Consider the following 23,416-nt stretch of genomic DNA (forward strand, 5'->3'; position numbering starts at 1 on the left):
AACATTTCCATACATCACCCAATGCTCATCACAAGTGCACTCCTCAATCTCCATCACCTATTTAACCCATCCCCCTTCCCCTCTGGTAGTCATCAGTTTATTCTCCCCTCTGGTAGTCATCAGTTTATTCTCTATAGTTAAGAGTCTCTTTCTTGGTTTCTCTCTCTTTCTCTCTCTCTTTTGTTCCTTTGCTTGTTTGTTTCTTAAATTCCATATATGAGTGAAATCATAGGGGATTTGTCTTTAACTTATTTCGCTTAGCATTATACTAACTCCATCCATGTCATTGCACATGGCAAGATTTTATTCTTTTTATGGCTGAGTAATATTCCATTGTATATAGGTACCACATCTTCTTTATCCATTCATCAGTTGATGGGCATTTGGGCTCTTTCCATAATTTGGCTATTGTTGATAATGCTGCTATAAATATCAGATGCATGTATCCCTTTGAATTAGTGTTTTTTTATTTTTTGGGTAAATGCTCAGTAGTGCAATTGCTGGATCATAGGGTAGCTCTACTTTTAATTTTTAACTGTTTTCTACAGTGGCTGTGCCAGTTTGTATTTCCACCAACAGTGCAAAAGTGTTCCTTTTTCTCCACATCTTTACCAATACCTGTTGTTTCTTGTGTTTCTTATTTTGACCATTCTAACAGGTGTGGGGTGATACCTTATTGTAGTTTTGATTTGCATTTCTCTGGTAAGTGATAATGAGCATCTCTGCATGTGTCTGTTGGCCATCTCTTTATCCTCTTTATAGAAATGTCTTCTTTGTAGAAATGTCTGTTCGTGTCTTCTGCCCATTTTTTTAATTGAATTATTTATTCTTTTGGTGTTGAGTTGTATACATTCTTTATATATTTTGGATACTAACCTTTTATAAGGTATGTCATTTGCAAATATGTTCTCCCATTCATAATTTGCCTTTTAGCTTTGTCGATTGTTTCCTGCTCCATGCAGAAGCTTTGTATTTTGATGTAGTCCCAATAGTTCAAATTTGTTTTTGTCTTCCTTCCTCAGGGGGCCAATCTAGAAAAAGCTGCTATGGCCAACATCAGAGAAATTACTGCCTGTGCCCTCTTCTAGGATTTTTATGGCTTTAGCTCTCACATTTAGGTCTTTCATCCATTTTGAACTTATTTTTGTGTATAGGTTTAAAAAAAGTGGTCCAACATGCACCCCCATGTTTATAGCAGCACTATCAACAATAGCCAAAGTATGGAAAGAGCCCAAATGTCCATCGACGATGAGTGCATAAAGAAGATGTGGTATATACATACAATGGAGTATTACTCGGCAATCAAAAAGAATGAAATATTGCCATTTGCAACTACGTGGATGGAACTGGAGGGTATTATGTTAAGTGAAATTAGTCAAAGAAAGACAAATGTCATATGACTTCACTCATATGAAGACTTTAAGAGACAAAACAGATGAACATAAGGGAAGGGAAACAAAAATAATATAAAAACAGACAGGGGGACAAAACAGAAGAGACTCATAAATATGGAGAACAAACTGAGGGTTACTGGAGGGGTTGTGGGAGGGGGAATAGGTTAAATGGTTAAGGGGCACTAAGGAATCTACTCCTGAAATCATTGTTGCACTATATGCTAACTAATTTGGATGCAAATTTTAAAAAATAAAAAATAAAACAAGTTAAAAAAAAGGGGTCCAGTTTCATTCTTTTGCATGTTGCTGTCCAGTTTTCCCAGCACCATTTGTTGAAGAGACACTTTTTCTCACTGGCTATTCTTCCCTGTTGTGTCGAATATTAATTGACCTTATAATTGTGGGTTTATTTCTGGGTTTTCTATTCTGCTCCATTGATATACATGTCTATTTTTGTACCAGTACCAGAGAATATTATTTTCAAAAGTTATGCTGACAAGTATTGATTATTTAATATGAATGCTAGTAAAGCTTTAATAAAGTTTAGGTTGGCAGAAGAAACACAATTGACCAGGCTATTGATCTTTTACTTAGCTTCTGATCTTTAATCAGATACTTCTCTCTGTTCAGAAAAGTATTACTTAGCAGATGCCTTCCCAAGTTGCAGATATGGTACCTAAGAGGAATTAAGCACTTTCACTCATTCTTCTTTGGAAAACCCTAAACTTAAAAAGTAACTGTCAGTTTGCGTCAAAGGTCCATTTCAGGGTTAAAAATCACATCTGGACCTGAGGGTAGTTCCATCATCTTTCATTTATAACGAATTTCAATGTGTACTTTCAAACCAGTCAACATGAAGCTAATTTAAAACTTAAATGCCATTCTTTATAATAGAAGTAAAAGCATACTTGCTAGTATTATAGAACTTTATACTTAAGGAGTATGTTAGAGTTTTTCACACGGAGTCATAATCTTTTTTTTTTTTTTTTAGTGTTTATTTATATTTGAGAGAGAGAGACAGAGACAGAACATGAACAGGGGAGGGGCAGAGAGACAGGGAGACACAGAATCCAAAGCAGCCTCCAGGCTCTGAGCTGTCAGGACAGAGCCCAACACAGGGCTTGAACTCAAGGACCGTGAGATCATGACCTAAGCTAAAGTCAGCCACCCAACTGACTGAGCTACCCAGGCACCCTTACACGGAGTCATAATCCTAAATCATGAACCAGGGCAACTCCCACTTTAACCTCTCCCAACACCTAGAAATGAAGCAGCCTCCTAATGATGCTATAATCCTCACCACTTCTCTATGGAGGCAACTTGACATGCGAATCTAAGCTATACCCACCCCCTTAGATGAAGGGCATCCCTTCATGTCCCTAAACATACACTTACTACTTGCCTCTTGAAAGTGTTTATAGATACAGGAAGACAAAAATCACATGCAGCTCTCCTTAGTAAATACAGATAGTATTGATTTATATCTACATCATGTATATTTTGTCTAGGCTCTTTCCTCAAGTAAAAATGTAAATTGTTTTCTTATTCAAAGTTCTACAAAAATATTAAGGGAATCTTTTCACATTAGGTAACATAAGTATGCCATTTTTTTAAATTGAAAGTGAAAAACAAAATTTGTGTGACTTTGTAGCTTGTTAAAGCATTTGTTTATTATCACACAAAATAATGATATTTTCTATATTCAGTATGACATGACAGCATTTTAAAATAACTGGTATATGAATGCTGAGAAATCTTTATATGATAGATATATTAACATCTCTCAATAAGAAAAAAATACATTGATTTCTCCAAGACAGTCATAAACATATGCCACAAGAAATAGTTTGAAAGGAGAAACTGACAATGTCACTGGTCTGATTTCAAAAAGTTCTTGAAATAGGCAAGTGCACAACATAAATGGCCATAATGTGTTTTAAAAAGTCATTCATAAGTTTATAATTTGGGGATATCATAACATTTTATGAGGAAGCTAAAGCATTCCTCTTTTATTACTGAAAATACTGTTATAAGAGAGGCAAGAAAAAACTCTCTTATCAACGATCATTATCATCTCACCGGTAAATGAAGAAAGTAAGGCCAAGAAAAAGGAGCTTGATACAAGGCAAATCACATGCCTGAAATCTCATGATAAAGCATATTACTCATCTTAATATCTCATAACATTAGAATTTTCTACTTTTCTTTAAGTTCAAAACCACTTCAATAAAAATGCTTGCTATAAAAGCATTTATAACCCCAAACTATCATTTGATATGGTTAATTTCTATCATCTTTGTGGAGGGAAATCTACATAACATAATGACTTTTAAATTTATTTGGTAGATCTAGCTATGGGCCACTTTTATATTGATCTGACTTAATGGGATCTATTTTAGGTTAACTAATCCTCAGAGATAAAAATTCCTTAATAAAGCAGTCAGAAGTATTTTTAAATATTAACCAAAACATTCATAAATCATGTCAAGTAATGCATTAGCAAGACCAAAATACCTCACTTTCTGCTTCTATTTGCAGCTTTCGAAGCATACCTCTCTGCTTTCCCACCTTCCCAAACGCCCTCTTGTACTCCATGATACCCCTTTCCTTCATATTCCACTCTTCTATCAACTAGAAAAATGATCACATGTAATTTACATATATCAAATGACTGAAGTTAATTTACACTATAACACTGGCTAATCCCAAAGTACTGGTATAACCCCCTACTTAAGACTGGGACATCGCCAAGCATAAAGATTTTCTTTTTCGGGGATAGAAAAAGGAAGTCTGAAATCATGCATTATCTAAAGGCAAACCTTATGTAGACCTATTAGGGTAATTGCTGGGGGTGGAGGGGAATATCCCTTGTTACTCTGCCCTCCCTAACATAGACTGCTAAAAACCCAACCATCCTCTGCCTCCCTTTCCTTTTCTTTCCTTGCCTGTTTAGAACACAGCAGCTGAACACACTTATACTGACTTAAAACATAGGCATTAAAGGCCAATGACAGCATCTAAACACAGTACCACACTTCTTCCTCCCAGGTTAACATTCAGCAACCTCTGGCAATTAAGAATTTGATTTCTTTTAAAATACACTTTTGTGGGGTGCCTGAGTGGCTTGGTGACTAAGCGTCCAACTGTTGATCTCAGCTCAGGTCTTGATTTTGGTGTTGTGAGTTCAAGTTCTGTGCTGGGCTCTGTGCTGGGTGTGGCCCCACTTAAAGTAACAATAAATAGATAGATAGATTAATTTAAAAAGTACACTTTCAGAATGTATCCCCTTCATCAATGGGGGTAATGTGTCATTGAAATCTCGCTTTTTTATTTGCAAACCCCCAAGAAAATTTTGAAAGCTATACATCCCTTGGCACACCCTTAAATTGATACTTAAAATCTTTCACCGTAAGTTTAAGTAGTTGCAAAGGAGTAACTTCTAACATATTGTAAATATTGAATTTTTAAAAGTTTATTTATATATTTTTGAGGTGGGGTAGACCGAGAGGGAGAGAGAATCCCAAGCAGGTTCTGGGCTATCAGCACAGAGCCCAACACAGGGCTGAACTCAGAAACCGTGAAATAATGACTTGAGCCAAAGTCAAGAGTTGTACACTTAACAAACTGAGCCACCCAAATGCCCCTCACACAAATTATTTCTAACGTATTTTATGTTTGAAAGTTTTTTACTGGACAGTGTTATATTTTTCCTCAACAAAAATCTGCCTATGAATTAAAAATAAACTTCTCTTTATTTTCTGTAATAAAAGACTTCAAGTATCAAAACAATTTCTTCTGGCTTGAGTTTTCTTTACAATTATTATTACTAACCAATCAATTAAAATATAAATATACTGCAAAATTTTATTTTAAAGATTCTTAAACATAATAACACTTTATTAAAGAGATGGGTGTGAGGGGAAGTCAGGTGGTCGCTGGCACCACGCCCACTACAGTATGTCACCAGAAGGAAAATGGCAGATCTGGAGAAGCCGTTGTCTAATGAGGAGAAGGTATGTACAGCAGCAAAATTCACTATTCATGCCCCTCCTGGAGAATTTAATGAGGTGTTTAATGATGTTCGGTTACTGCCTAACAATGATAATTTTTTCAGGGAAGGGACAACTCATGCATTTGCACAGTCTGTAACTTGGACCAGTTTACTCCAGTAAAAATGTAAGGTTATGTAGATCAGGAATTGATAACAGAACATGGCAACTTGGGAAATGGAAAGTTTTTGGATCCTGAAACCAGAATCTGTTTCAAATTTGATTACTTAAGAAAGGAAACAACTGATCCAAGACCATATGAAGCGGAAAATGCAGTTGAGTCATAGAGAACTTCAGTAGAAACTGCTCTTCGAGTTTATGTGAAAGAACATTATCCAAATGGGGTCTGCACTGTATATGGTAAAAAAAACAACAACAACAAAACTAGATGGATAGCAAATCATTATTGCATGAATAGAAAGCCATCAGTTCCAAGCAAAAAGTTTTGGAATGGTCATTGGAGGTCAGATTGGAAATTTACCATCACTCCTTCAACCACTCAAGAAGTTGGCATCTTGAAAACTCAGGTTCATTATTATGAAGATGGTAATGCTCAGTTAGTGAGTCATAAATATATACAAGATTCCCTAATGGTGTCTAATGAAGTGCAAATAGCAAAAGAATTGATAAAAACTGTAGAAGCTGCAGAAAATGAATACCAGACTGCCATCAGTGAGAATTATCAGACAGTACTTTCAAACTTTACATAGTCAGTTGCCAGTTACATGCGCTGAGATTGACTGGAACAAGACCTTAGCTACAGGATTGGCAAAAAGATGCAGAACGCATAAGATGAACATTGCATGATTGGATCACTTTAGTGTCTTTGAGTTTTAAAAAAATAATTGCAGGGGCACCTGGGTGGCTCAGACGGTTGGGCGTCCGTCTCCAGCTCAGGTCATGATCTCACAGTTTGAGAGTTTGAGCCCCGCATCAGGCTCTGTGCTGACAGCTCGGAGCCTGGAGCCTGCTTCAATCCCTGTGTCTCCTTCTCTCTCTGCCCCTCCCCAAGTTGTGCTCTGTCTCTCTATGTGTCTCAAAAAATAAATAAATGTAAAAAAAAAAATTTTTTTAAATCATTGCAAAAGTATTCAGAACTGTCAAGCTACCCGATCAAATAGGCTGCTGCCATTTAAAATCGCTGTAATTAGTTTGGTTAGAGCACAGAGCTTATCTAATCAACCATTATTTTTCATTTCTTTTGTTCAAAGAGGATTGAAAATCAGTTTAGTTTAAGTGTTTTTTACTTTCTGTTATATTTCTTACAATTATGAGATGCTTCCTCTAGATTCATGTTAAAGGTTTTTGAAGTGTTTCAAAAATATTTTACTTATCATAACCCTAAAATTGTTGTCTTTTGGTTTACGAAGTGAATAACTTTTGATATTTGCCCAGTTCTTTTTAATGGGGTCAACATGGACATTCTAGTTTAATGTGGTTGATGGATTTAACCATATAGACTGCTAAAGAAATTATCTACCTTTTCCCCTTTACTTTCTCCATTTATGTAAGATTGAGATTAGAGGGAAAGCATTTTCTTTTTTTTTTTTCTTGAGGGAAAGCATTTTCTACATCAATTATGTTTGAACCTTTCAAGAAGGTCATTTAGCTAGCTTAGTGTTTAAACTTTGTTTTTTATTTTTTTTTAAGTTTATTTATTTATTTTGAGAGAGAGAGAGAATGCATGTGCACAAACTGTGGGGGGCAGAAAGAAAAGGAAACGGAGAATCCCAAGCAGGCTCCCTGTTGTCAGCACAGAGCCCTACAGTCACAGAGCTTGATCCCACATACCTTGAGATCACGACCTAAGCCAATATCAAGAGTCAGACGCTTAACCAACTGAGCCATCCAGGTGCCCGTAAGTAAACTTTTTAAAAACAAGGCCAATGTCTAATGATTTTTTGAGATTCTGAAATTAAATGAGAATACTTACTTCAGGGGGGCCTGGGTGGCTCAGTCCGTTAAGCGTTGGACTCTTGGTTTTGGCTCAGGTCATGATCTCACGGTTCATGTGTTTGAGCCCCGCATCAGGCTCTGTGCTGACAGCGTGAGGCCTGCTTGGGATTCTCTCTCTCCCTTTCTCTTCATCCCTCCCCTGCTCTCTCTTTCAAGATAAATAAATAAAATTAAAAAAATTTTTAGGGGCGCCTGGGTGGCGCAGTCGGTTAAGCGTCCGACTTCAGCCAGGTCACGATCTCGCGGTCCGTGAGTTCGAGCCCCGCATCGGGCTCTGGGCTGATGGCTCAGAGCCTGGAGCCTGCTTCCAAGTCTGTGTCTCCCTCTCTCTCTGACCCTCCCCCGTTCATGCTCTGTCTCTCTCTGTCTCAAAAATAAATAAAAAACATTAAAAAAAAAATTTTTAAAAAGAGAATACTTATTTCAGAAATGCATTTAATGCTTTTTTTCTTGTGGCAGTTACACAAATTAGCTTGAATTCCATATGTCCCTGAGTTATTTTTACCATAAAGCCATAAATGTATTATAACAAGGGAAATCATAATATATATAATCCTGAACTCATAAAAAAATAAATGAATAAGAGGCGCCTGGGTAGCTCAGTTGGTTGAGCGTCTGGCTTAGGCTCAGGTCATGATCTTGTAGTCAGCGGGGTTTGAGCCCAGTGTCAGGCTCTGTGCGTCAAGCTTGGAGCCTGGAGCCTGCTTCAGATTCTGTGTCTCCCTCTCTCCCTCTCAAAAAGAAACATTAAGAAAATTTTTAAAAATAAATGAATAAAATAAAAAATTAAAAAAGATATGGGTGAGATTTTTCTTCTTCAATTCATTCACGTTTCCATGTAGTGACTATTATTTTATTGCCAGGATAAAATAGGGCTCAGCACCAATTCTATCCCTACTTTAGTTTTCATAATGTTAAATGGTGAGGAACCTGCTTCACATAAATGAGGGAGGAGAATGGACGTCTTGTTAGAGCAATTATTTCTCAATGCTTCAAACTTTTTTGAACAATGTAAAATAAATATAACAGTAACCTGCTATCAAAAATATACTTAATAGTCTATTAGTTAATTAGCAAACCAATTAGGCTTTCTCTCAGTTTTGTGAGAACAAAAAAGTTGGAAATTATTTGAATTGCAAAAGGAACTATTATCCATCGTTACTTGAGACAGTGTTACTTAATCATCCACTATTTTTGCACAGATACCAGTATTCTCCATTGCCCTTTGGTGTCCTGGTGTTTTTACATCCGGGGACCTTTGTGAGATATGAACTAGAGCAATATGCCTTTCTTTTGTAATCATGTGAGAAGGGCAACAGTGAAAGAGAAGTGGGAGAACAGACCCCACACCTCCATCAGAAGCACATTCCTCGGGAAGAATAATGTTAGGAAAAGTATGTGGGGAATGTAAAGACCTACAAATGGCTCCCTTAAACCAGGCCCCACACTCCTTGAAAAGCGTACCCATTTAAAGATAAAAGTGAAGGGCTCCTGAGTGGCTCAGTCGGTTGAGCGTCAGACTTCAGCTTAGGTCATGATCTCCTGGTCCGTGAGTTCGAGCCCCGCGTCAAGCTTTGTGCTGACAGCTCAGAGCCTGGAGGCTGCTTCGGATTCTGTGTCTCCCTCTCTCTCTGTTCCTCCCCCACTCACACTCTGTCTCTCTCTCAAAAATAAATAAACATTAAAAAAAAATTTTTTTTAAAGATAAAAGTGAATGTGCATCTGCAGCCCACAGTACCAGCACCAGCACAGGGACTCCATGGAAGTGAGCAGTACATGATTTTTGATGAGAGAAAACTGCAAGAGCAAAATGATAAGCACCAAAAATAGCAACACGATATATCAAAGGAAGAACCCCACCTAAAAGCTAAGAATCAGACTGAAGCAAATTAAGTTGTTGCTTAAAGCATAATAATTAAAGCCTTTAAATTTACCAAACCATTCTGCTATTACAGAATAAAAAGGCTTGTTTATGCCTTCTTCTCTGTCCTAGGGGAATAAATTATCTCATGAGTCTTTTACTTCACCAGAGTGCTATTTAAAAGCTGATGAAATGTTTAAACAATTGATTACATTAATAAAAAAAGTCTTTACAGGACAGAGGTACGATCAAAACCAAAGGGTAGGTAACACTGATTAAGAGGAAAGGATATGCTCTCTGACAGTAATGCCAAGGTCACAGTTTTTGCCTACCTGTCTCCTGCTTTTTAGTTAGATCTCAGATTATCATCCCTTCCACAAGAAGGTTCTCCAACCAGCTGGCCAAATAGATGTCCTGATACTCATTATCACATAACCTATTTTAATTATTGCATTGTGCACATAGCTGCCCAATGTTTTTGTTGCTTATTTTTTATTTTTTTAATTTTTTTTTTCAACGTTTATTTATTTTGGGACAGAGAGAGACAGAGCATGAATGGGGGAGGTGCAGAGAGAGAGGGAGACACAGAATCGGAAACAGGCTCCAGGCTCCGAGCCATCAGCCCAGAGCCCAACGCGGGGCTCGAACTCACGGACCGCGAGATCGTGACCTGGCTGAAGTCGGACGCTTAACCGACTGCGCCACCCAGGCGCCCCTGTTGCTTATTTTTTAAAATGCATTTATTTATTCATCAGTGCCAAAACAACTCCAAAAACTCCCAAAAGCAACATGTGAATTCTATGAGAGCAGAAATCTATCATGTCACTGCTGCAAGTTCAGTGCTTACCTGGCACCGAACACATAATAACCTTGTTGATGATAGTCTATAGAAATCAGGCACGATGGGAATGCAAGCTGGTGCAGCTACTCTGGAAAACAGTATGGAGGTTCCTCAAAAAACTAAAAATAGAACTACCCTACGACCCAGCAATTGCACTACTAGGCATTTATCCATGGGATACAGGTGTGTCGTTTCGAAGGGACACATGCACCCCCATGTTTACAGCAGCACTATCAACAATAGCCAAAGTATGGAAAGAGCCCAAATGTCCATCGATGGGTGAATGGATAAAGAAGATGTGGTATACACACACACACACACACACACACACACACACACACACACACACAATGGAGTATTACTCAGCAATCAAAAAGAATGAAATCTTGCCATTTGCAACTATGTGGATGAATTGGAGGGTATTATGCTAAGTGAAATCAGTCAGTCAAAGAAAGACAAAAATCATATGACTCACATGAGGACTTTAATAGACAAAACAGATGAACATAAGGGAAGGGAAACAAAAATAATATAAAAACAGGCAGGGGGACAAAACAGAAGAGACTCATAAATATGGAGAACAAACTGAGGGTTACTGGAGGAGTTGTGGGAGGGAGGATGAGCTAAATGGGTAAGGGGTATTAAGGAATCTACTCCTGAAATCATTGTTGCACTATATGCTAACTAATTTGGATGTAAAATTTAAAAAACAAAAAGTAAAATTAAAAAAAGAAAAAGAAATCTGACGCAAAATTGATGATAATTCTAAGACTCTAATCTTTGAGTAGTTTTTTCTCTTTTTTACTAAAGTAAACTGTTGATATTATACAAGATTTTCTGAAAAATTGTGTCATTACATCTTTATTCCTCTGAAGTTATTTACCCTAATTCTCTTGTCTTTATTGAAATAATTTATAAATTATGTAATGCTTAAATAGACATTGCAGCCATTAAGACAAACAGGTTAGGTAAATATTCATAAGACAGATAGTTTAAAATTCACATCGGGGAGTGGGGTGGGAGGGAGGGGAAAGTGTGTGATGGGCATTGAGGAGGGCACCTGTTGGGATGAGCAATGGGTGTTGTACGGAAACCAATTTGACAATAAATTTCAAAAAATAAATAAATGAAAATTTAAAAAAAGGAAAATAAAATAAATAAAATAAAATAAAATTCACATCAGGATTTTCAGTTCAAGATAGTAGATTAAAGATGTGTGTTTACTTTTACAGCTTACAAAACCACACTCAAATAAGGGAGAACAAAAGGAAAGAAAAGTTAAGGGGTTCACCAGTGGATGAAAGATACAACAAAATTTCTAGAATTCAAAAAGCAGATGGAATTGTGTTGATGGATGAGACAGCCAGAGAAAGCCACAGCCCACAAGGCAACCTAAGAAGAGCTGGAAGCCAAAATGCTTGTTGGAATGCTAGGAGGAATCTAGAGAGCCAATCTGCCCTGGAACACCTGATGGCTCTGGGCTCTAGGCCAGCAGGTACAAGGGAGGAGAGAAGGGAGAAGTGGGGCTAAAGACAGTGGGAATAATTGAAGGTCTGTACTTGGAACTGTGCTGGTTGGCATCCGCATCTACTTCCCCCACCCCCACACAGATCACAGGCATCCTGGCATTAATCCTCAGTTGAAAAGCCAGATAATTGAAAGAACAAATGACCTGGGGAAAGTAAAGGCATCTAGGGGGAGTGTGCCCACAGTAGAGCACTCCTCCAGCACAAGGTCAGGGTCTGAACACAGGCCTAGAGCAAGCAGGCCAGTCAAGGCATCTTGCCCTACACTGAGGGCTCAGTCAGCCATCCACACAGGTGATAGGTCTAGGGGGAAAAGAGACCAACTTTTAAAATGGCATAGAAGGGGTGCCTGGGTCGCTCAGTTGGTTGAGCATCTGACTTTGGCTCAGGTTATGATCTCACAGTTTGTGGGTTTGAGACCCACATCAGGCTCCGTACTGACAGCCTGGAGCTCAGAGCCTGGAGCCTGCTTTGGATTCTGTGTCTCCTTCTCTCTCTGCCCCTTCCCTGCTCATGCTTTGTCTCTCTCTGTCTCTCAAAAATAAATGTTAAAAAAATTTTTTTAAATAAAAAAATGGAAAATAAAATGGCACAGAAAATAGGGGCGCCTGGGTGACTCAGTTGGTTAAGCCTCTGACTTCAGTTCAGGTCATGATCTCGCAGTTTGTGAGTTCAAGTCCTGAGTTGGGCTCTGTGCTGACAGCTCAGAGCCTGGAGCCTGAAGCCTGCTTCAGATTCTGTAACTCCATCTCGCTCTCTGCCCCTCCCCCACTTGTGCTCTGTCTCTGTCTCTGTCTCTCTCTCTCAAAAATAAACATTAAAAAAAATAATAAAATGGCATAGAAAATCCGTATCAGTTCCTCAGTCCTTCTTTCTTAAAATATGAATAGACAACCAAGGATTACCAGGCACATGGGGAAATCCAGCAGCATGAGAAAGAACTGAGAAAAACACATAAAGAATAGGAAACCACAAAAAAGGAACAAATAACTTGGAAGAACTCTTTTGAATTTAGTTTAAAATTCTTAGAATTTTTTTTATTTTTTTACTGTTTATTTATTTTTGAGAGAGAGAGAGAGAGCAAGGAAGGGGCAGAGAGAGAGGGAGACAGAGAATCTGAAGCAGGCTCCGCCCTGACAGGCTGACAGCAGCAAGCCCGATGTGGGGTTTGAACTCATGAACCACGAGTTCACAACCTGAACTGAAGTCAGACGCTCGACTGACTGAGCCACCCCTAAAATTCTTAGTATTTAAAGAGTGATTAGAAAATGAAAGCAAATCAACAGATGATCTAGAAAGCAAAATTGAGAAACACAGAATGAGAGTATATGGATAAAAATATGGAAATAATAGAGAAACTATAAGAGACATAAACAGTCAATCTAAGAGGTACAACATTTGACTAATAAGAGCCCCAAAAAGAGGGAACAGAAAAAAGAGAGGGGAAAACTATTTAACAAATAATAGAATTCCCCCAGAGCTGAAGAAAGACCCAAGTCTTAAGACTGGAAGGGCTCAGTAAGTACTCAATACAACTAACTGATAAAAGACTACATCTATACATTTCTTCATGGAATTTCAAAACAAGTATAAAAAAGAGACCTGAACAAGGAACAAAGGTCACCCAGAAAGGATTGATAAACAAACTGGCTTCTTGTCAGCAACAGAGGATGTTAGGGAACCACGTCTTCACATTTTCTAAAGGAAATTATTTTCAGCCTGAATTCTACACCCAGCCCAACTACGAACAAGTTCTAAGATACAATATATACAGTTTTAGACATGACTCAGAAAGTTTATTTCCCACATATCCTTTCTAAAGAACTTATTTCAGGATACACTCCAGTAAAATGATGGCAAAATCAGGACAGTAAAAGTGGATCCTGTGGAAGACAGGATCCTGAGAAAAGTGATTCCAACCCAGGAGAAGAGTGGAGGGAGATCCTTGTAACACAGCTGTCTGGTAACCTAGAAAAGCAGTTGGTTACAAAGGGGGATGCTGCAGAATAGAAAACATAACTGAATGTATATGGGAAGTGAGGCTATGACAAAGGCATATTATTATACAAAAAAAAAAAAAAAATTAGAAGAAGAAAGGCAACTAGAAACTTCCTGGAAAAAAAAAAAGAGGCACAAAGAAGCTACATTTCAAATATGAAGCAAGCTTACATTTACCCCAGTTGATAAGGAATTAACAGAGTACGAGAAAAGAGGATCTGGTTGTTATTGATCATAGAATCTTGAGAGTCCAGAGTTTATTACTCTGGGCTTTGAGAGAAGAAAATGTAATCCTAGCACGCAAATTGGCTCTACACTAAATATTTATAGAATCATATTTTACGGAATACTAAAAACAGAGATGCTCTTCATCTTAGGCCAGAACTAACTTTGATACATTTGGTGTCAAGACAAATTTCAGGATCCTAAAAGAAATCCTGGTCAAAAGTGTTTCACTCTTATTTTCTGTGTACATGGCACGAGATGATAAGCAATTCCTATTTGCAGTACTCTCCCTAAAGGTGACAGTTGTTCATTACTCAAATGGTCCAGCCCTCCAGAACTAGCTCAGTTCACTTGGATTTGCGGGCAGATGTCAGAAGAAATGTCTGCTCCCCACAGCTGAGCAGACAGTCATCCAGAAAAATAAGGTATATTGACTATTCAGGGAAGAAACTGTGCCCCATAGTAATCACAAATCATAACTCTGTTACTTTAATACAGATCTCAAAGGATAGGCTTTTGAATTATTCTTTAATAGGAATATTAAAAAGCAAGCAAGGAGCACCTACCTGGCTCAGTTGGTTAAGCATTCAACTCTTGAATTTGGCTCAGGTCATGATCTCATGGTTCATGTCTGTCAGCACAGAGCCTGCTTGGGATTCTCTCTCTTCCTCTCCCTCTGCCCCTCCCCTGCTTGCATGCTGTCTCTCTTTCTCTCCCTCCCTCTCTCTCTCTCTCTCTCTCTCTCTCTCTCTCTCTCTCTCTCTCTCAAAATAAATAAACTTTAAAAAAAAGCAAACAAGTATGATTTCTAAGCAAAAAGAAAGTTTTTATTTATAGGGAATGAGCAAACATCACATGTTCTCTTCCCCACTGGCAGAAATATGGTTTAGCTTTTGGAAAAGGGCAAATCCTTGCAGTAATTTGCTTAATAACAAGAAGGATTTGTCCTTGTCTGTTAATCCTACTGCTTTCCTGACAAGGAGAAAGTAACTTCATGCTGCAGTCAGTGGGTCTCAGGTTCATAAGGGAGATTTTCCTTTATAGGAATAATTAGCAGGTCATAACAGTATGATACTATTTATAGTTTTCATCTTTTAGATTCAACTTATATGGAGCTTTGGTTGTCCTTGGTAATAGGACAAAATATAAAAGTTATCAACTTTGACAATATGAAAGTGTCGCTGACAGAAAGTGAGAAAAACAGATGGAAAAAGAAGCACATGTTCTAATGCCCCTTTTTGAAAATGGGGGAGTCAACAAAGATTGTCAAAAGTGGACGAAATGAGAATCACTGTCAGTGTCTAAAGTTACTAAGTTAAGTGCAGAGGAAGTAAAATTATAATACGACTGCTGTATCAAGCACTGGAAGAGAGAATGGGAGGACTATAGTATAAGAGGGCTGAACACTCATTTTTTAAAGTGGAAAGTCAATAGATATTATCTGAAATTGATTAAAAAAACATAAAATTCTGTTATTTGGAGGAAATAATCTTTTTGATTGTACAACTCTCAGGAAAATATCTCAAAGCACAAATCTCTAACATTTGTATATTTACTTATAAATATTCTATATAAACTTATGACTATATTAATCTATTACATACCTGTTATGACTTACACAAAAATAGATGTTAAAAGTATATCAGAGGGGTGCCCGGGTGGCTCAGTTGGTTGAGCGTCCGACTTCGGCTCAGGTCACGATCTCACAGTTCGTGAGTTCGAGCCCCGTGTCAGGCTCTGTGCTGACAGCTCAGAGCCTGGAGCCTGCTTCAGATTCTGTGTCTCCCTCTCTCTCTGCCCCATCCCTACTCATGCTCTGTCTCTCTCTGTCTTAAAAATAAATAACACATTAAAAAAAAATTTTTTTACAAAAGTATATCAGAATAATTTTGAATAGATTTTTTTTTATCGGGAGGGAATACTTACTGTAGTAATAAACCAGAAACAGAAAATAATTAGCTATTCTGACAAAAATAAATATTTTAAGATATAAAAAAGTATATGAGAATAAAGCACCTCCTAGGACGTATACAGTTCCTTTCAAACACAGAGCTCTAGAAGCTAGAGGTATAGTTACCAGGAAATCCAAAAATATAAGTGGTTCAAAGAGGCTACCTTTCAGGAGTAAAGCTGGGGATAAGGAGAAGTAGAAGGGGAGAACGATAATTTGCATCATAAGCTCACCTATATTATTTTACTTATTATATACATGTTTTCTTTTGTACAAAAAATTAATCTAATCAGTCCCATAAACTATCTCTGCTAGTGTTTATGCTGATTCATTCAACAAATATTTACTGAGCATCTAGTCTTGGCTAAGCACAGAGGATAGAGGAGGGCAACGGACATCTTGGCTCTCAAGGAAATCGAGCCTGGGACCAAAGAAAGCTGTAAAAACTGCTGGTGACAAACAAGTATCATTGTATGTGCTGGATATCATGCACACACAGTCTGGAGCACAAAAGAGGCACACTAATACTGTGTGGGGTGCTAGGGAAGGATTGCTCAGAGGTCACTTCCTCTTCGAGTCAAAACCTGAAGGGCAAGTAGAAAACTCAGAATAAACCAGGTAGACAGGAATGCAGGGAAATGGGGAAGGGTATCCTAGGGCAAAGCAGAAAAGGGAGGGCAGACAGGCTGACACATGAGCATGGTGTGTTGGTAAACTGCAAGTTTTTCAGGATTGCTAGAGCTTTAAACGGTGCATAAGGTGGTAGTGGCAGGAATGAAATGGCAAGACAGGAAAGGACCAGACATGGAGGGCCATGCTCAGAACTCTGCATAGTCTCCCGAAGGCAGTAGAACGTCATTAAAGGATTTCATCAAAAGGGAGGGAGACTAGATCAGATTTGCATTTGGGGGAAGATGACTCTGGAAGCAATGTGGAAGATGGAGCTAAAAGGGTATAAATGAGGCCGGAAGGCCATTCTGGAGGCTATTATAGTGGGCCTAACGACACATAAGGAGAGAATCATGGTACCAGCAGGAGACAGATGGCCAATAGATACATGAAAAAGTACTTATCATTACTAATCACTGGGGAAATGCTCTTTAGTAACTGGAGAGTATCACTAACTGAAAGGGAAAGAAGCAAGTTTTGAGGGGGGTGGAGTTTAGGTTAGGACATGTTAAATACGAAGTGCCATCTAAAGGTAGATACCAAATAAGCAAATCTAAAGTTCTGGGGGAGAGGTTTGGACTGGTGATATAGAGTTGAGACCCATTAATATTTGGGTTGTAGTGGAAGTCACATGAAGAGCTACAATTACCAACAGAGCTTGTACAAAATGAGAAGTAGAAGAAGTCTGGAATCTTGGGGAAAGTGGGGAGCAAAGGACTAAAGTAACTGAAAGGAAAGGGCAGGAGTATCCACAAAGAATGAAGGAAGGTCAGAGCAATAAGGAGATGGTAAATGAGCCAAGAAGAGCAGCTGAAAAGACAGATCTTGGCATCCTGACTGAATAGGGAAAGGAGGAAAGCCAGAGCGGGGTGGATGGACTGGAAGACATGGGTGTGCAAAGGCCTCAGTTGTGATGATAACACGAGGGTGATGGTGAAAGTACAGAATAGGAATGCAAGAGAGAAGAAGTGTGTGCTTAGTGTGGGCTACAGGAGCTCAGTATCTTAGAGTGGTTACAGAATATTTTTGAACACATGGAAAAACATGTATATTGTATCATTTTGCACAACCTGAGTATATGCTCAAGGAAAAGGAGAAGATCAGGGTAATAAATAGGCTCTGCATTCACTGGGGACAAATTTAGTTTTACTGGATCAGGTGTGACTAAAAATGTTGTCAGCTGATACAGTAAAACAAAACCAAGTGTTATCTTCTTTAAGGGGTTAAGAACAACTTTAATTATAGTAATAAAGAGAAATAAGTTACTTTTTTATTTTTGAGAGACAGGGAGAGAGCACAAGCGAGCAGGGTGGTGGGGGGGAGAGGGAGAAAGAGAATGGTAAGCAGGCTCCACGCCCCGTGCAGAGCCCACACAACACAGGGCTGGATGATTATGAAATCATGACCTGAGCCAAAAGCAAGAGTCTGATGCTTTACTGACTGAGCTACTCAGGCACCCCATAAGTTACATTTTTTTTTCTAGGAACAAACTCAAGGGACCCATAAGTTACATTTTAAAGAGTGTTTTCCTAGGGTTCATAAAGTGAAATTTTGTACTCTTACTTTAGTTTGTATAATAGTACAAAAGATTTAAGAATAGTATCTACTGTAAAAACAAATATTTTCACACAGCAGCTATTTGTGTCTTCCTTCCTTTAATAAATATCCATGATTCTTCCCATAGTAGTTGTTGGAACAATAAATACAATTCTCTTGGGGTGCGTGCTGACTCAGTCAGAAGAGCATGTGCACAACTCTTGATCTCAGGGTCATGAGTTCAAGTTCCATGTTGGGTGTAGAGATTACTAAAAAAAATAAACTTAAAACAATACAACTCTTATAAAATCTATTCTATGACAACATCTTCAAACCTAATAGCAATGGGAAAGACATGAATAAAATATTGTAGGAAATGACTGATTTTTTTAATTGTCAGAATTCAGTTGTATTCTTTTTGTGGTAGGCAGAATTCTAAAGATGTCTCCCAAGATTCCCACCCCCTTGGTTATTGAATCAAACACTAATCTGTGTATGAAGAGACTTGGCAGTTGGAATTAAGGTTACTAATCAGCTGACTTTAAAGCAGAGATATCCTCGGTTAACTGGGTGTACCCAATGTGACCCCTTAACAGCAGAAGAGAAAGGCAGAAGAGCCAGAGCAATGAGGCAGAGAGGAAATCAGAGAGATATGAAGCATGCAAAGGCTCTACCACTCTCATGGGCTTTCCATATGGAGAAAGGAAGCCATGAACCAAAGAGTGTAGGTGGCCTCTAGAAGTTGAGAACAACCCCAGCCAACAGCCAGAAAGGAAATGGACACCTCAGCCCAAGTATGGAACTGAATTCTAACAACAACCTAAAAGAGTCCAGTACTCCAGAAAGAAAGTCAACCCTAATGACACCTTGATTTCAACCTTTGAAACCTGGAGCAGTGAATGAGCTGGCCAAACTGTACTCAAACTTCTAACCTACAGAACTGTGAGATAAGGGTACAAACAAATGGGTGCTGTATTAAGCTGCTCAATTTGTGGTAATTTATTCCAGGAACACTGGAAGACTAACACACTTTCTTTAATTGCTGGCTTCAAATGTGCTCTATCAAATCTCATTTTCCTGACCTTTCATGTAACTTTGGACAGAGTTCACACATTTCCAATAATACTCAGTTATTATGAAATCCAGTTTAATTTATTTTCCCCCAACCTTTTATTTTGAAAATCCTTAAATCTACAGAAACTTTAAAAGAATAGTGCAAAAAATACCCTTATACCTATATTCATCAATTGCTAACATTGTCCTACATTTGCTTTCTTTGTCATTCTCTCTAAACATACATAAATATCTCTACCTCTCCTGCTTTCTTTTTCTCTGTATCAGTGGTCCTCAACTAGGAACAATTTTGCCTCTCAGAGGACATCTAGCAACGTTTGGAGACATTTTGACTGTCATTACTGGGGGGGTGGGGGGGAGGATGCTACTGGTATCTAAAGGGTAGAGGCCAGGGATGCTGCTAAATATTCTACAAAACAAAGCCCCACATCACAAGGAATTATCCAGCCCTAAATGTCAATAGTGCCAAGGTTAAGAAACACTGCTCTTTATATATGTATATACAAATGTATTTTCCTGAACTATTTGAAAGTAAATTATAGCATTATGACATTTTTTATGCTAAATACTTGTTTACACCTTCTAAACATAAAGACACTCTCCTATATAATACAATTTAACAATGATACAATAATACCACCCAATGTATAGTTCATTTTCAATTTCCCCATTATCTCAAAAAAATCCTTTAGCACATTTTATTCAAAATCCTAGACCCAGGGTGCCTGGGTGGCTCAGTCAGTTACAGAGTCCGTGAGTTCAAGTCCCACATCAGGCTCTGTGCTGACAGCTCAGAGCCTAGAGCCTGCTTCAGATTCTGTGTCTCCCTCTCTCTACCCCTCCCCTGCTCACACTCTCTCTCTCTCTCAAAAAATAAATAAACATTAAAAAAAAAACCCACCAAAATCCTAGATCCAATCAATGGTACAGAGGTTGGCATATTGGTCAATATTTCAAATTTAAAATAAATAAGAAGCTCTAATTTCAAGCAACTGGGGGCAGGCAGTAAAACTTATGGTCCCAGCTCTAGGATCTATCAGTCTGTGGTTCTGATACCATGTATGTCTGAAACGGATGTAGTAATTAATTCAGAAGGTTGTTAGCATGTTATAAATCTCTCTTGCAAGAATATCCTCGGACATGATTACTCAGTTCTTAGGACAGAAAGTAAACTCTATTTATAATAATCCATAACCCTGTTTAAAAAACATCAATCTGAAACAATAAATCGAAAAGGAACTTTTTCCAAACAAGATATAAAAATGGCCAAAAAGCACATGAAAAGATACTCAACATAACTTATCATCAGGGAATTGCAAATCAAAACCACAATGAGATATCACCTCACATCCGTTAGAATGGCCATTATCAAAAAACAAAACAAAAACAAAAACAGAAAATAACAAGTTCTGACAAGGATGTGGAAAACCTGTGCATTGTTGGTGGGAATTTAAATGGTATAGCCACAATAAAAACCAGTATGGAGTTTCCTTAAAAAATTAAAAATAGAATTACCCCTATGATTTAGCAATCTCGCTTCTGGGTATACATAATTGCAAGCAGGATCTCAAAGAATTATTATAATTTCCATGTTCACTGCAGCATTAATCACAATAGCCAAGATGTGGGAGCAACTTAAATGTCCAGTGACTAATGAATGGATAAAGAAAGTGTGGTATGCACATATGGTAGAAAATTATTCAGCCTTTAAAAAGAAGGAAATCTTGTCATAAACTACAAGATGGATCAATCTTGAGAACATTATGCTAAGTGAAATAAGCCAGTCATAAAACACGGACTGCATGATTCTACTTACATGGGGTATCTAAAGAAGTCAAACTCACAGAAACAAAAGCAGAATGTGGTTACCAAACTGGTAGGGAGGGGGAAATGGGGAGATGTTTAATTACAGAGTTTCAGTTTTGCAAGATAAAAAGTTCCAGAGAGCTGTTGCCAACATTGTGCATATATTAACATTATTGTACCATACACAAAAAAGTGGTAAGATAGTGGGGTGCCCAGGTGGCTCAGTTGGTTAAGCATCTGACTCTTGATTTTCAGCTCAGGCCATGATCTCACCACTCATGAGATTATGCCTCACACTGGGCTCAGTGCTGATAGTGCAGAGCCTGCTTGGGGTTCTCTCTCTCTCTCTCTCTCTCTCTCTCTCTCTTTCTCTCTCTCTCTCTGCCCCTCCCTCATTCTCTCGCTCGCTCTCTCTCAAAATAAATAAACTTAAAAAAAATGATAAGATGGTGAATTTCATATTATGTGTTTGCGGCCACAATAGAAAACAAAAGAAAAAAAAAGAAAAATAACCACAACACCATGATAACATCTAAAAAAATTATTTCATTAAATACTCAGTCAACTCACCCAACCACAAAAAGAACTACTTATTTCTGGCACACCTCGATGGTTCAGTCAGTTGAGCGTCCAACTTCAGTTCAGGTCAGGATCTTGCAGTTCATGGGTTTGAGCCCCATGCCAGGCTCTGTGCTGACAGCTCGCAGCCTGGGGCTTGCTTTGGATTCTATGTCTCCCTCTGTCTCTGCCCTTCCCCTACTTTCTCTCTCTCTCTCTCTCTCTCAAAAATAAATAAACACTTTTAAAAATGTAAAAAAAAAAAAAAACTCTTTTAAAAAAAGAACTATTTATTTCTAAAGAAAAATTGATCCACTAATATTTTGGGTTTTTTTCTTTAAATATGTTCACTTTACAATATCATAGTTTTTCTAAATTCATATACTTTGTAGATTAAGATTTTTAAGGGAAAATTAGTCAAAAATATTTGAATGTCTAGAAATATGTTAAGAATGTGAGACATTTAGCTTTTCAACCAAATGATATAAAAGATGATATTTAACAGAATGGTATAGCATTGTTTTCAGAAGCAACTTTAAGGGGCGCCTGGGTGGCGCAGTCGGTTAAGCATCCGACTTCAGCCAGGTCACGATCTCGCAGTCCGGGAGTTCCAGCCCCGCGTCGGGCTCTGTGCTGACAGCTCAGAGCCTGGAGCCTGTTTCCGATTCTGTGTCTCCCTCTCTCTCTGCCCCTCCCCCGTTCATGCTCTGTCTCTCTCTCTGTCCCAAAAATAAATAAACGTTGAAAAAAAATTTTTTTTAGAAGCAACTTTAAGAAATGAAAACATTAGGTCACGATCTCGTGGTCCGTGAGTTCGAGCCCCGCGTCAGGCTCTGGACTGATGGCTCAGAGCCTGGAGCCTGTTTCTGATTCTGTGTCTCCCTCTCTCTCTGCCCCTCCCCCGTTCATGCTCTGTCTCTCTCTGTCCCAAAAATAAATAAAGGTTGAAAAAAAAAAAAAAGAAATGAAAACATTAAAATGTACCTAACTGTAGGAGGGAGGGAGGGAGGAAGGAGGGGAGGAAGGAAGGAAGGAAAAGAAAGAAGGAAGGAAAAACTATAGACAATGTAAAACAACTTTATAATTGATCAAAATGAAAATGGAAGGGCACTGGGAAGATGACAATGAAGAAACAAACACTATTACTATACGCTACAGCCTGAAAGTATGGTGAGGATGCAATATGCCTGAGAATTCATCATTTCTTTGAATTTGTTTTTTTTTAATTTTTTTTTTCAACGTTTATTTATTTTTGGGACAGAGAGAGACACAGCATGAACGGGGGAGGGGCAGAGAGAGAGGGAGACACAGAATCTGAAACAGGCTCCAGGCTCTGAGCCATCAGCCCAGAGCCCGACGCGGGGCTCAAATTCACGGACCGCGAGATCGTGACCTGGCTGAAGTCGGACGCTTAACCGACTGCGCCACCCAGGCGCCCCAATCATTTCTTTGAATTTCTAACAAGGGTAGAAAAGCAACTAATGATAATATCAAATGTTTGCATTATAATTTTATGTTTGAATTTAAGACATTATGAGATGCATACGCTCTCAATATACTCACCAGTCTCAGGAAGCTAATCAGAGTTTTAGGGATTTCATTTCAGGCAAAGGCAAAAATTTAGCTTTGAACAGCAGGTCTAACAAACTTGATGGGAACCACACCACCCATAGTCTTTGGGGAATAGGGAACCACCACCTGCTCTAATTATCCTTAGATTTAAAATAATCCTGGAGGCTGAAAATGGGCAAGAAGCCATTTTACCCTAAGTACCATACTTGATAACATCATCACTTAGTACCAGTTAACCTAGTCAGTAATCCCATCTCGCACTAAATCCCATAAAATAGCCACACTAAGTTACAAAGAACCAAACCATCTACAGCAGTCATTATTTTAATGTTTATTTTTATTCTTAAGAGAGCGTGAGTGGGGGGAGGGGCTGAGAGAGAGGGACACAGAGAATCTAAAG

General features: G+C 38.4%; 1 protein-coding gene and 1 pseudogene across 1 annotated transcript in view; one reads left to right on the plus strand and one right to left on the minus strand.

The window, feature by feature from the left end:
- DIPK1A (divergent protein kinase domain 1A) overlaps window positions 1-23,416 on the minus strand; it is a 107,557-nt gene that overhangs the window by 78,637 nt on the left and 5,504 nt on the right. The window lies entirely within an intron of this gene.
- Window positions 5,334-6,234, plus strand: LOC123598239 (annotated as a pseudogene).

This window comes from Leopardus geoffroyi, chromosome C1 (assembly GCF_018350155.1).
Source record: "Leopardus geoffroyi isolate Oge1 chromosome C1, O.geoffroyi_Oge1_pat1.0, whole genome shotgun sequence".
Lineage (NCBI taxonomy): Eukaryota > Metazoa > Chordata > Mammalia > Carnivora > Felidae > Leopardus > Leopardus geoffroyi.